This window comes from Lissotriton helveticus, chromosome 8 (genome assembly GCF_964261635.1).
Source record: "Lissotriton helveticus chromosome 8, aLisHel1.1, whole genome shotgun sequence".
NCBI classification, from domain to species: domain Eukaryota; kingdom Metazoa; phylum Chordata; class Amphibia; order Caudata; family Salamandridae; genus Lissotriton; species Lissotriton helveticus.
In genome coordinates, this window is record NC_136069.1 from 1,538,396,968 (window position 1) to 1,538,410,226 (window position 13,259).

The 13,259-nt window shown below is 47.0% G+C and overlaps 1 protein-coding gene across 2 annotated transcripts in view; it reads right to left on the minus strand.

The window, feature by feature from the left end:
* UVRAG (UV radiation resistance associated) overlaps positions 1 to 13,259 on the minus strand; it is a 406,695-nt gene that overhangs the window by 204,976 nt on the left and 188,460 nt on the right. The gene's annotated exons all lie outside the window — the stretch shown is intronic.

Here is a 13,259-nt window from a genome sequence, read left to right on the forward strand (position 1 = left end):
CCAAAGCATATTTCATCAAAGATGTTCACTTCAAAATCCTTTTTTTAATTTAAAGAGTGCACGTTTTTGGAGTGGGGATAATTCTCATAACCCCTCTTTTCATCGCCACCTCCCTCTAACTACTGCGACCATGTTGTTGTTCCTGTGGCTCTGTTTCCCTGTTTGTACATGTCCCTCTGCGCCACACAGGCTGAAATCCAGATGCAGTAATTCTCTAGCTGTTTCTCCCCCTTCACCACCTTTCCTCCAGTCACTAGTTCCTCCATGCACAGGCTTGTTGTCTTGAATGTACTCCATCTGTGATCCCGAGGACACATTTTCAATTTTTCTGTTCTTCCTCTACACACCAGAGTGTCCTCCCCCACCTCCCCATTGCCCACATTGAACGTTTAACTATTTTTTATTTGAGGTGTTGTTTTTGAAGATCTGAAGAACACCAGAGAGACCTGAGGTGATCAAGATCACACACTGCGTGTTGGCTGAAGCTGGGATTGGTTGTTCCCCCATTCATTTATAGGATTGCACAGAATATGTAGGCGTAGAACATTATTCTACTACCGAAGAACTCAGTAGATGGTGCCCGCTTTTGTCAGCTAATTATTTATCCACAGATTATTTTTGACGCAAATGGATAATAAGAGTAACACCTGTGCAGATCCGTGATGTGCCTAAAATACCAACTTAGATGAATTCTGCGGCAAGTAATTCATAAACATTATTGCTAATGTAAAATCTGAACTTGCTGCTTAGTTGTTGGACTGAACAAAAAAGGTCATGCATGTATGTTTCAGAGAGTTCTACCTTAGTTAACCACACCAGTATGCTGGTAAAGGTATCTTATTCCATGCTCAGTATACACATCCACTCCTTTTCAGACAAAAGTAGTTTTGAGAGTGGCGTCAGGAATCTAGCGTTCCCATTCCATGGGCATTGTGATCAAGTATGACCTCAATGTTTCTGCCGCAATCACGTTTTACCCCACTGGATTTGTTGGTGTTTTTTCTGTATTCAACCCCGGATCCAATGCACTCTATTTATTTATTTATTTTTACAGAATTTTATATAGCGCGAACTTGACCTAGTATCGGGTATGAGCGCTTTACATAGCATCAGTTGGGTTACACGAGGACACATTCATTTTTGTTGGGCACGGGGAGATTAAGTGATTTGCTCAGAATCACAGGATGTTCAGCGCCATTGCCGAGACTGGAACCCGGTTCCCTAGATTCGAGGTCGACCACCCTAGCCGTTAAGTCAACTCCTCTCCCCAATTTAAAGAGTTAAACTGAGCTGCACCACAATGTCAACTGTGGAAGCTTACATATGCTCCAAAATTCCCTAAAGTCTTGCGGGTGAATGTTCTCCTTCACTTTTAGTATCAGGACTAGACCTAGGCAAGCTCTTCTACAACTCATCAACGAACAGTTGTCGGTTTATCCCAGACAACGCTGGCACTCAGTCACCAATCACAAGTCAACAGCGGCAGCGAATACTGCCACAAACTCACAGCGGGATTGGAAGATCCGTCCAGGTCCATACTTCCTTATGCTCAACAGACAGGACAGATCCATGTAGAACATGGTGGTGGTTGGAGAGGTCAGGCCCCTGCAAAGCACACACTATTTTCCTTTCTTCCATATCAAGCAGAGACGGGAGGGCCTCAACTGTTGCATTTAAGCTTCTGCAGACCGGTTTAATGTGGGCGTAGTAAATAAATTCAAGTTGGCTACGAAATCTGTATAGCAACAGGTAGGAGACCAATATGAACATGGTAAACAGACTGGTGGTAGGCACAGGAACTGCATCCATTTATTTTAAGCTGTAATGTACTGTTCTGCAGGGGAGTTCCCGTCCAAGAAAGCAAGGAAAAAAGGCACACCCACCGTTTTTGAGACCCTCACCCCCCTCCCAACTCATATTTTAATAGAATGTGTGAAATAAATTAGACTGGCCCGAGGAAGCATGCCCTCCTCCAGCGGCGCATGAAAAAATAGTTGTGCTTTAGTGCCCTTCCCTCCTTCAGCCCACCTTGAGTGCCAAACATCAGAGAAGATGGCAGCGTTTGGGGAGTAAGTTAAATTAGCATACATAACTACGCAGAAAATTGCACTGCACTTATCATTGATACTTGGGCAGGGATTATGAGCTTTTGTCCTTTTGTATTGTTATACTGTGCACTACATCAATAAAAACAAAAAAGAAACAAAAATGATGGCAGCCTTTGGCTAATCTGGGAGACTTCCAAATCCAGAAAGAGTCAGGAAAAATGGTTCAGCAAAGACCAAGTCAGAACCAACATTATGCATTTCTTTACATTACAGATTAACGTGTAGCTATTACGTCTAGCATCTGCCTGCTTTTGTTGACATTGCAGCATACAAAACTTTTGAGTGCTAACGAATATTCAATTATCTTTTGCACTTCACTCACAAACGATCATGCGTGCTCTGTAGCCTTTTTCAGTACTATCAGACTTGGTTGCTGTTTTTTAATATTATTGCAACACAAAATGAAGTCGGTATGATAAAGATGATCTTTTCACAGTATTATAAATTAGACATATCTCTTGGTCATCGGTTTAACTTTAGGAACTTGGAGTGAATCTGCCATCTGGTAACATAACCTACTTAAGCCCATTTAGCAGTTCCTTCTTACCCTTAAATCACTCTGAGGTACTTTGTCTCATCAACTACTACTGTACTTCTATTCTGGACACAATATGACCATACTATGCCTTAAGTGCACGACCAAAAGTGCATGTTAGAGCCCAGGTACATTTTGAAGTCCACAAACCAGGGAACAGGGGTAGTACCAAAGTTTTGTTATTGTATGGATGCATTTATATAGCACTTCATAACCCATTATGGGTAGACCATTACTGAATGGATAACACGCTACATAGTGATGGGGGTGGGGAGGGTTGGTAGAGTGTTGTACTGCTGTGATCTCATGAGGGAAGCATTTTGATGACATTTGAGAGTGACCAGAGAGGTGCGTTTAGCTGGTCTTGGGACACAGAACCTATACTGCCATCCATGAGCAATCCACGGTGGAGGCGTAGTGAGAGGCATTGAAAGGGAAGAAGAAAGGGGAAGGAAGCATGCAACGGTGGCAGGGAATGTACCTGGGTGGTCTGCCTTAGAGACAGTCCACTTTGATGGCTGTGGAATAAAACATATGGGCAGCTACGCAGCACCCACCTACCAGAGGGTCTGCGGGGTCTATGTGTGTACATCAAACAAGGGGTGCAAGCAGAGAAGGCCAAGTAATTATACTGGCAACATGTGAAAGGCAGAGATGCTGTCAAATGAGTAAAATGATGCCAAAGATTGAAAATGGAGTTGGTATTTGAAGCAATAGCCAAGCATCTTTATAAATGCAGGTTTACAGCCTAGAGCTGTTCATGTACATTTCATGAGCGAGAAAAGAAGTGAAGAGCAATCAAGCTGGCAACCAGAGCCAAAACTATAAATCCTTAAAGGCCCAGATTTCATCTACTCCTGTAAGGTCGAGGATTGCCAATGTTCTGAGCAGGTGTTGGTGCACCAGCTCCTCTCACGCTCCTAGAGGTGGAAGGGCAGCAGTACGGTGAGTCCTAGTCTGGAAATTACCAAAAGCTAGGCAGTCTGGTTGCCTGCGCATGCAAGTGCGAAAGGCAGAGCACTTGGTAGGTGGCCGCCCTGACAGCATAAGAACGCATCCTCTAACCTGTGTGATCCTTTGGTCCTCATCCCTCCATGCAAGCCCACTACTTCTACAATAAACCCCAGAGACCCTAGCTCCCTCCAGTTTATATAAGGAGGCATCCTCCTGCCCTTTTAGAATTATGTCACAGGCAACATCCACTTTCGTCAAGAGCAGTTAATGACATTCCCAAGTAAAAAAAAGAGGCAATGTGTCAAAGGTTCCATTATACTGCTCCCACGGTTTCGGATGGGGGGGCAGCAGGACATAGATTGGTTGTTCTCACTTGTTCCATGTTGGCCCAGCTCTTATCTAATCTGCGAGCCTTACGAAATACAGCTTTCATACATGTCCCACAAGTTAATTTACAGTCAAATCTTCTCTTCCTCTTTCCCCACACTCCCACTCTCAACTCCTAATAACTCTGCTCTCACTTCTAGCAAGTGGCATTTGACCCGGAAGGAATAGTAGCCAAACAGGAATCATTTCCTGTTCTAGACCCCTACAAATGCCTGCCCCAGTCAGCAGCCTGTGAGGATTGAATGCGCTGGACAGTGGCGCTCCTTTCTGCCCTCTGGGACAGGGGCTTTGTGGTCATTTGTGGTATTTCTAAGATGTATATAGTGCTTCAGATCCCACTGAGGGGTGCTGAAGTGCATTATCGTTATCACTACACCGTGGTGGAGACCGTGCACAATCCTACATGCAGATGTATCACTTAGGTAACAGAAATTGCAGGCAGAGTGCAACGACAGCAGTGCTATTACTCGGGTCTCATGCTCAGGTCGCATGAGAGCAGAGCGCTCACTCAGGTCACAGAGGCCTTTTTCCAGGGAGAGAGTTTAAAAGACAACAGAGCTTTCGCTGGAACCACGCATGTCCAGCAGGGCGAGTCCAAAGACAGTGTGGCTGTTGATCAGATCACACGGGTCTTGCAGTTAGGGTGTAAAGACAGCAGAGCTATCGCTCAGGCAACATAGGCTTTGCAGGTAGAGTTTAAGGACAAAATAGCTACTGCTCAAGTCACACAGGTCTTGCAGTAAAGGGTGCTTAAACAACAAAGTTGCTGTGCGTGTCATAAGGTCTTGCACGGTGGGCAGAGTGTAGAGACAGCAGAGCTATCCCTCATGGCATACACTCAGGTGACATGACAGCAGAGCTGTTGCTCTGTCACACAGGTACAGTGTAAAGACAGCAGTGCTGTCGCTCAGGATACAGAATTCTTGCAGGTAGGATGTAAAGACTGCAGAGTTGTTATTTGAGACTGGGAGGCAAGGGGCAGAGCTACTGCGGAATGGATGAGAACGATTTTGATCTCTAAAAAGGGTCATCTGTTAGGTGCTGTTCCCAGTACAGAGTGTCTGTCTAGCGCCAAGAAGCCTTCTCAAATAGAAGAGTCGTACTTTACGAAAACATTTGAGTATTATTACCTTTTTCTAAAACATTAGAGTAAGCCAAGCTTTCTGGTTTTGAAGCTGCCTTGCAGTAGTGCTGTTTTTTTGGAATTAAAGGTTACAAAGTTATCCGAGGGTCGACGATATTTCTCCAAAAGCATGCGCATGCTAAAACACATTTAAGTCGAATGGATCTTTTCGAGTCAACTAAATAAACGGTTGCAAATAAATGTAAACACAAACCTCAAGCACAACATCCAGGAAACATCTTTCAACAAATACTTACAGATTATCAGTAAAGATATCAAACATTCCTTAGTTGCCAGCAAAAAAAAAAAAAGACTTGTAGTTTTGTTATTTCTACAGCCGAGAAAGGAAACCAAACTCCTGTCCATTTCAAACGCATCATGCACCAAGCAACTGAAGGGTCTCCAAGTGGGCCAATGTAAAACTATGCGTGGCCCAACAGCGACATCTTCTGGCCGTTGTAACAATATCATGCACAGCAAACTCTCCCGCGTTTAAAACATCGTTGTAAATGATGCATTGACTTATAGTGTTATTGTAGGTAACAAGTAAAGAGATAACAGTGTCTTCGAGGACTAAAATAGTTTTCAAATAAAACCCCCACCTACCCAAATCCATGGAATAGTGAGGGGTTTATTTATAGATTAAAAAAAATTCCAATAGAGAAAACCGAGAAAAAAGGTTTGAAAGCGCAACTGAACAGTGAAAATATTCACGCATACGTAATGTACACCCGCTACCGTTTTAAAACAAACAATTGCAATGCAATAGGTCTCGCACTAGGAAAGTTTGAGCTATTGGTATTGTAAATGACAAATTTTGTATTTATGTGTTGGTTTTGAAAATAGCTAAATTAATAGCTTTGTCATTTACAATTCCAATAGTTTTAACTTTCGCAAATGTGACACCTATAGCATTTGTAATGCAATATGTGTTGTATTTACGTGACTAAGATGTATTGATATTACAAATAACAATGGCTTTTAATTTTTTTAATAATAATACTTAAATAAAAGTTATTGTAATTTATAATGGCAATAGCTAAAACTTTTGTAAATAACTTTTGTGAAGATTATGTTCAGTGCATTTTGTGAGGAAAATCCAAGAACAGAAGTGAAATATTAACATCTTTTTTGACATTTGTAATAATGCTTGAAACATTGAGAGAACATATTTGAACCAGTTGTTGAATGGTTGCACAGACTGATGCTGTGGTGGCGACGAGTGATGCTGTGGCGTTCAGTGATGCTGTGGTAGCGCATAGTGATGCTGTGTCCCTGAGTGATGCTGTGGTGGTGCCGAGTGAATCTGCGGTGGTGCCGAGTGAATCTGCGGTGGTGCCGAGTGAATCTGCGGTGGTGCCGAGTGAATCTGCGGTGGTGCCGAGTGAATCTGCGGTGGTGCCGAGTGAATCTGCGGTGGTGCCGAGTGAACCTGCGGTGGTGCCGAGTGAACCTGCGGTGGTGCCGAGTGAACCTGCGGTGGTGCCGAGTGAACCTGCGGTGGTGCCGAGTGAACCTGCGGTGGTGCCGCGAGTGAATCTGCGGTGGTGGAGCGAGTGAGGGCGGTAGAGCGAGTGAGGGCGGTAGAGCGAGTGAGGGCGGTAGAGCGAGTGAGGGCGGTAGAGCGAGTGAGGGCGGTAGAGCGAGTGAGGGCGGTAGAGCGAGTGAGGGCGGTAGAGCGAGTGAGGGCGGTAGAGCGAGTGAGGGCGGTAGAGCGAGTGAGGGCGGTAGAGCGAGTGAGGGCGGTAGAGCGAGTGAGGGCGGTAGAGCGAGTGAGGGCGGTAGAGCGAGTGAGGGCGGTAGAGCGAGTGAGGGCGGTAGAGCGAGTGAGGGCGGTAGAGCGAATGAGGGCGGTAGAGCAAATGAGGGCGGTAGAGCAAATGAGGGCGGTAGAGCAAATGAGGGCGGTAGAGTAAATGAGGGCGGTAGAGGGAGGGCGGTAGAGGGAGGGCGGTAGAGGGAGGGCGGTAGAGGGAGGGCGGTAGAGGGAGGGCGGTAGAGGGAGGGCGGTAGAGGGAGGGCGGTAGAGGGAGGGCGGTAGAGAGGGCGGTAGAGGGAGGGTGGTAGAGTGGTAGAGGGAGGGCGGTAGAGTGGTAGTGGGAGGGCAGTAGAGTGGTAGAGTGAGGGCGGTAGAGTGAGGACGGTAGAGTGAGGGCGTCAGGGCGGTAGAGTGAGGGCGGTAGAGTGAGGGCGGTAGAGTGGTAGAGTGAGGGAGGTAGAGTGAGGGCGGTAGAGTGGTAGAGTGAGGGCGGTAGAGTGGTAGAGTGAGGGAGGTAGAGTTAGGGCGTGAGGGCGGTAGAGTTAGGGCGTGAGGGCGGTAGAGTGAGGGCGGTAGAGAGGGCGGTAGAGTGAGGGCGGTAGAGTGAGGGAGTGAGTGCAGTAGAGTGGTAGAGTGAGGGCGGTAGAGTAAGGGCGGTAGAGTGGTAGAGTGAGTGCGGTAGAGTGGTAGAGTGAGTGAGGTAGAGTGGTAGAGTGAGGGCGGTAGAGTGGTAGAGTGAGTGAGGTAGAGTGGTAGAGTGAGGGCGGTAGAGTGGTAGAGTGAGGGCGGTAGAGTGGTAGAGTGAGGGCGGTAGAGTGGTAGAGTGAGGGCGGTAGAGTGGTAGAGTGAGGGTGGTAGAGTGAGGGCGGTAGAGTGAGGGCGGTAGAGTGGTAGAGTGAGGGCGGTGGAGTGGTAGAGTGAGGGTGGTAGAGTGGTAGAGTGAGGGCGGTAGAGTGGTAGAGTGAGGGCGGTAGAGTGGTAGAGTGTGGGCGGAAGAGTGGTAGAGTGTGGGCGGTAGAGTGGTAGAGTGTGGGCGGTAGAGTGGTAGAGTGAGGGCGTGAGGGTAGTAGAGTGAGGGCATGAGGGTGGTAGAGTGAGGGCGGTAGAGTGAGCGCGGGAGAGTGGTAGAGTGAGGGCGGTAGAGTGGTAGAGTGAGGGCGGTAGAGTGCTAGAGTGAGGGCTGTAGAGTGGAGAGTGAGGGCGGCAGAATGGTAGAGTGAGGGCGGCAGAATGGTAGAGTGAGGGCGGCAGAATGGTAGAGTGAGGGCGGCAGAATGGTAGAGTGAGGGCGGCAGAGTGAGGGCGGTGGAGTGAGGGCGGCAGAGTGAGGGCGGTAGAGTGAGGGAGTGAGGGCGGCAGAGTGGTAGAGTGAGGGCAGCAGAGTGAGGGCAGCAAAGTGAGGGCGGCAGAGTGGTAGAGTGAGGGCGGCAGAGTGAGGGCGGTAGAGTGGTAGAGGGGCGGTAGAGTGAGGGAGGTAGAGTGAGGGAGTGAGGGTGGTAGAGTGAGGGAGTGAGGGTGGTAGAGTGAGGGCGTGAGGGCAGTAGAGTGAGGGCGTGAGGGCGGTAGAGTGGTAGAGTGAGGGCGGTAGAGTGAGGGCGGTAGAGTGAGGGCGGTAGAGTGAGGGCGGTAGAGTGAGGGCGGTAGAGTGCTACTGTTAAATGTTGTAAGAAACCATGGAGAAGAAACCTAGAGTCGAAGCCTAACCACCGCCCTTCTCACAGAAATAGCATGTTTTACGTAATTTCCAACTCAGGTGGATAGCCGGAACACATATTTGAAAGGTTGCTTCTGCAATAAAAGAGAAACGATTTGTTTCCCACTCAGCCACGTCAAAACATGCAAACAAGCCCCCTAAAAAAAAAACCATCATAGAAACTAGGTTTTAGTAAGATGTATTGGAAACCATAGAATGGCAGAGGAAAGGCAGCGCTGGGAGGGGGGCTGGGCAACCATGCCTGCATTCCGATTCACTTGCAGATGGTCCTGTTTAAGACCTGCGGAGCACGTGAAGTGGCTGGTGGCAAATGGAATCAGAGCGGCCGCGGTCGCTTTGATGTTCTTGTCTTGCTTTGTGGTAGGGGGAGCGAATTCCTGTGCACATGCCTGGCTCACATGAACTGTATGCGATCCGCAGTTGGGTAGACTTTTCGGAAGCCTTACTATAAATATCGCCCATCATCCCTACGGGATGGAATAGACGAGACCTAAAAAACACTCCTTTTCTTGGGCGAAACTTGGAATTCCCAAAGCAAAACTAACGGTCTGCTGAAAATTCATTAAGAAATATTTGCCCTGATGCAGTTTTCTATTCGAGTCAACCCCATCACTGCCTTTAAGGTGTGACTCTGGTTTTTTTTTCTGCTCATGGACTCTGGTTAAGAATAATGCTTAACGAGCATCTTTCCTAAAATCTGTGAATTGACAAATATTCCAAAAAAGAGGGCATTTCAGAAAGGAAGCAAGTCTTCATGAGAGGGCACGTTTATCAGTTGTGGTTATTTTCAACACACGCTAGGAGGCTAGTTCACAAATAGAGAGAAACAACCGCAAAGGTGCACCACAATTTTCTTCAAGACACAGTATTACTAATGAATCGCGGAAAGGTGACGATTTCTTGTTTTTTCAAAAAGTCTCTATTTTCAATCATTAACACCGTACAGCCGACGCGTTTCGTCCCACTGGGACTTCTTCAGGGCTTGTTTACTCAAAAGTAGTGCTTTTCAGTCTATAATCCACATCAGGAGTCTATAAGGTGCCTTTCAGTCAGGTGCTGCTAGCAGAAAGGGTCCATCGTCATGCTTTATTTTTCATAGTTTACAAATACATTTAACTTTTCAAACTACATCGATTATGGCCTAGTTACTCATTTTTAAATTTGCGCACAAATCTCATGGGGGATCTTTGGACTGAAGCCCCAGAGAATCAATGGAGCAGGTGCCCTTCCTCAGGGCTTTAAGAGGGATGACAAAACTAGGGGGTCTCTCAAAGGGGCGTGATCAATGTAATTAGGAGCGTGGCTTAAAACTTCAAAGCTAAAAATCTGTGTTTAGCACAGTGTACCGCCCGACTGGTATTTTGCTGTCCAGATATATGATACAAGCCACATCATACCTACAAGTCAGGACTATTGGCTTTGTTAATGGTTGCTAGTTGCATAAGATAAATAAGCAGCAACTATGGCTTGTATATAATATTGAAAAAACGTCCGCTTAAAGCCCTGGTGACACCACGACAATGTTGATTCTGCCTTTGAGTTTCAAACAGAGAAGGGAAATCCAGAAAGAAAACTACTCTCTTTAAAGGATTTCCCTTCCTCTACAATGCTCACCACAAGCACATCTATGTGCCTACTGTCACTGCAGTCCGGAAGAAAAATAAACAGACCGCCAGGGCACAAAACAGAGCCAGATAGAGACCCGTTTCGAGGCCCCCTTTAAAAAACTGCCGGTGCTCAGACCCGTTGAGACCCAGCCCACTTAAAGCCCTGCCCTTCCTCCAAAGGCTTCCCAAAACCCGACACTCAAAAGTGGATCGATGGAGAGTACAAAATGGAAGCCGGTGAAGGTGCTTGTTCATCTACATAACAAGAACACCGAGTAGAGGGGCTCATCTGAGAAAGTCTGACCATCACTTAGTTCTCTCCAAGTACATTGAGCAAGCAGTCCCACTTTACCACATTCCTGGTACAATAACGTAGGTAAAGGTTTTCAAGGGAAAACAGGGCTTTAAGTGGGATGAAAAAACTGGGGGGTTTGGGTAGGTCTATCAAAGGGGAGTGTCCAATGTGATTAGGGGCACGGCTTAAAACACGCAAGCTAAAAATTTGTGCTTAGCATTGTGTGCCGCCGACTTGTATTTTGCTGTTTCTGTCATTGCATCCAGATATATGATACAAGTAACATCATACCTACGAAAATTCAGGACTATTGGCTTTGTCAATGGTTGTTAGTTGCATAAGCTAAATAAGAACAATTGTTACTTACCTGTAAACGGTGATTCTCCAGTATAGGCGTCTTTCATAGATTCACATGCTTGAATATTCCCCGTCGTCGAAGTAGGAGCCCCGCGGTACATAAAATAGCAATAAACCAATAATATATGTATTTAAAAACAGAATTAGATACATTCCAAAACCATAAATACTTATAAGTACTAAGGTTAGTATTAACACATAGGAATGCATAGAAGACAGGAAAACCTTTATAGCATATCCATGTCATTATGTTAGTCCAAACTACAGCCAATAAGGCGCCAACACCCCTCTAGAACCTTCTCCTCAGAGGCTCAGGCCCTCAGATTTTAGTAGCACAAGAGTGACAAAAGAGTCTAGGAGGAGAAGCGAGCCTCTGAGGGGAGGTGGGTGGGTCGCATGTGAATCTATGAAAGACACCAATACTGGAGAACCACCGTTAACAGGTAAGTAACAATTGTTCTTCTCCAGTATTGGGGTGTCTTTCATAGATTCACATGCTTGAATAGAATAGTGAGCAGTAATATCTGGCCTCAAGACAAAATAGCAGCGCATTAGCATGAAAATGCAATGAAATGACATAAGCTGCCAGACCAATAACAGTAAAAAAACTGTTCAGGCGGAATGAAGGAAAGAGGCTCACCTTATTTAAAAAGATTACGAAGCACCACTTGGCCCACTGCTGTATCAGCTTCGTTGATCGTCTCAAGGCAGTAGTGCTTCGTGAAAGTGTGCCTGCTGGACCATGTGGCTGCTCGACATATTTGATGAATCGGCACACCAGCAAACAGGGCAGTAGAGGATGACATCGCCCTGGTGGAATGAGCCCTCACTGTAGACTGAAGAGGCTTGCCAGCCTTCTGATGATAGAAGGAAATAGTGGAGGAAATCCAACGTGCAATAGTTGGCTTGGTAACAGCAAGCCCCTTGTGCATGCGTCCATAAGCAACAAACAGTTGATCAGACCTACGAAAGTGCGCTGTCCTGTCGATGTAGAATTTTAAGCATCTTTTAACGTCCAATGAATGCAAATGCTGCTCCGCTGGAGATTAGCAAAGAAAGTCTTTAAGAACACTTGTTTATTGAGGTGAAAATCAGTTGGCACCTTAGGCATGAATGCCGGGTTGGTACGAAGTACAACACAGTCCGATTTGAATTGAAGGAAAGGAGGCTGAATGGTAAAGGCGTGGATATCACTCACGCGACGTGAGGAGGTCAAAGCAAGAAGAAGGGCCACCTTCCAGGTCAAAAATTTCAATTCCACTTTGTGGATTGGCTCAAAAGGTGCCTTCATCAATTGCGCCAAAACAACATTGAGATGCCAGGTAGGAGGAGGACGCCGGATGGGCGGGAACATCCTGAACAGCCCCATGAAGAACTGCCAAATGACTCTGGAAGAGTAGAGTGAGGAAGATCCATCCTGCCGGAAACGAGATATTGCCGCTAGGAAGACCTTCAAAGGGGAGTGGGAAAGTCCTGATTGAGCCAACTGGAGAAGGAACGGCAGAAGCTGAGCAGGAGAGCACGGCATGGATGTTGGCAGATGCACACCAGTGACAGAACCTTTTCCACTTTAGCTTGTAAGTCTTTACTGTGGACGGAGCTCTCGCATTAGCCAGAACCTCTCTACATGCTGGCGAAATGATCAAGTGGGCAAATTCAAGGTGTTCAGGTTCCAGGCCGATAATTTGAGAGAGGAGGGGTCCGGATGACAGACCTGACCCTTGTCCATTGTGAGGAGATCCGCTCGAGGACAAAGGAGGATGGGTTTGCGCTGTGAGAGAAACAGCAGTTCCGAGAACCACGCTTGTCGAGGCCATCTGGGAGCGATCAGGAGAATGTGGCACAGCTGTCTCTGCATCTTCCACAACACTCGAGGAACCAGCAGAATCGACGGAAAAACGTAGGCGAATAGATTTCACCAGTCCATTAAAAGGGCATTCCCACACGACCCTTGATGGGGAAGCCAACTTGCACAAGACTGACATTTCCGGTTCACAGGGCTCGCAAAAAGATCCATGTCCGGGCGACCCCACAGCCGAAAGTTGAAGTCCAGAGTTGGCTGATGCAACTCCCACTCGTGGGTCGAGAACGCGGACCTGCTGAGGGAGTCCGCTAGGTTGTTGGAGATGCCTGGTAGGTGAACCGCTGTCAGAGTGATTTGACGACGGAGTGCCCAGTCCCAGATGCCCTGTGCCAGCTGAGATAGGAGCGGTGACTTGGTGCCGCCCTGCTTGTTTACATAGTGCATACTGGTGGTATTGTCAGTTTGAATGAGCACTGATTCGCCCTGGAGGAGAATATGGAAAGTCTTGAGCGCCAGAAAAATGGCCATTAGTTCCAGTCTGTTGATGTGCCAGGAACGCTGAGACAGGGCCCACTTGCCCTTAATGGATAACCCCTGAAGATGTGCGCCTCAACCG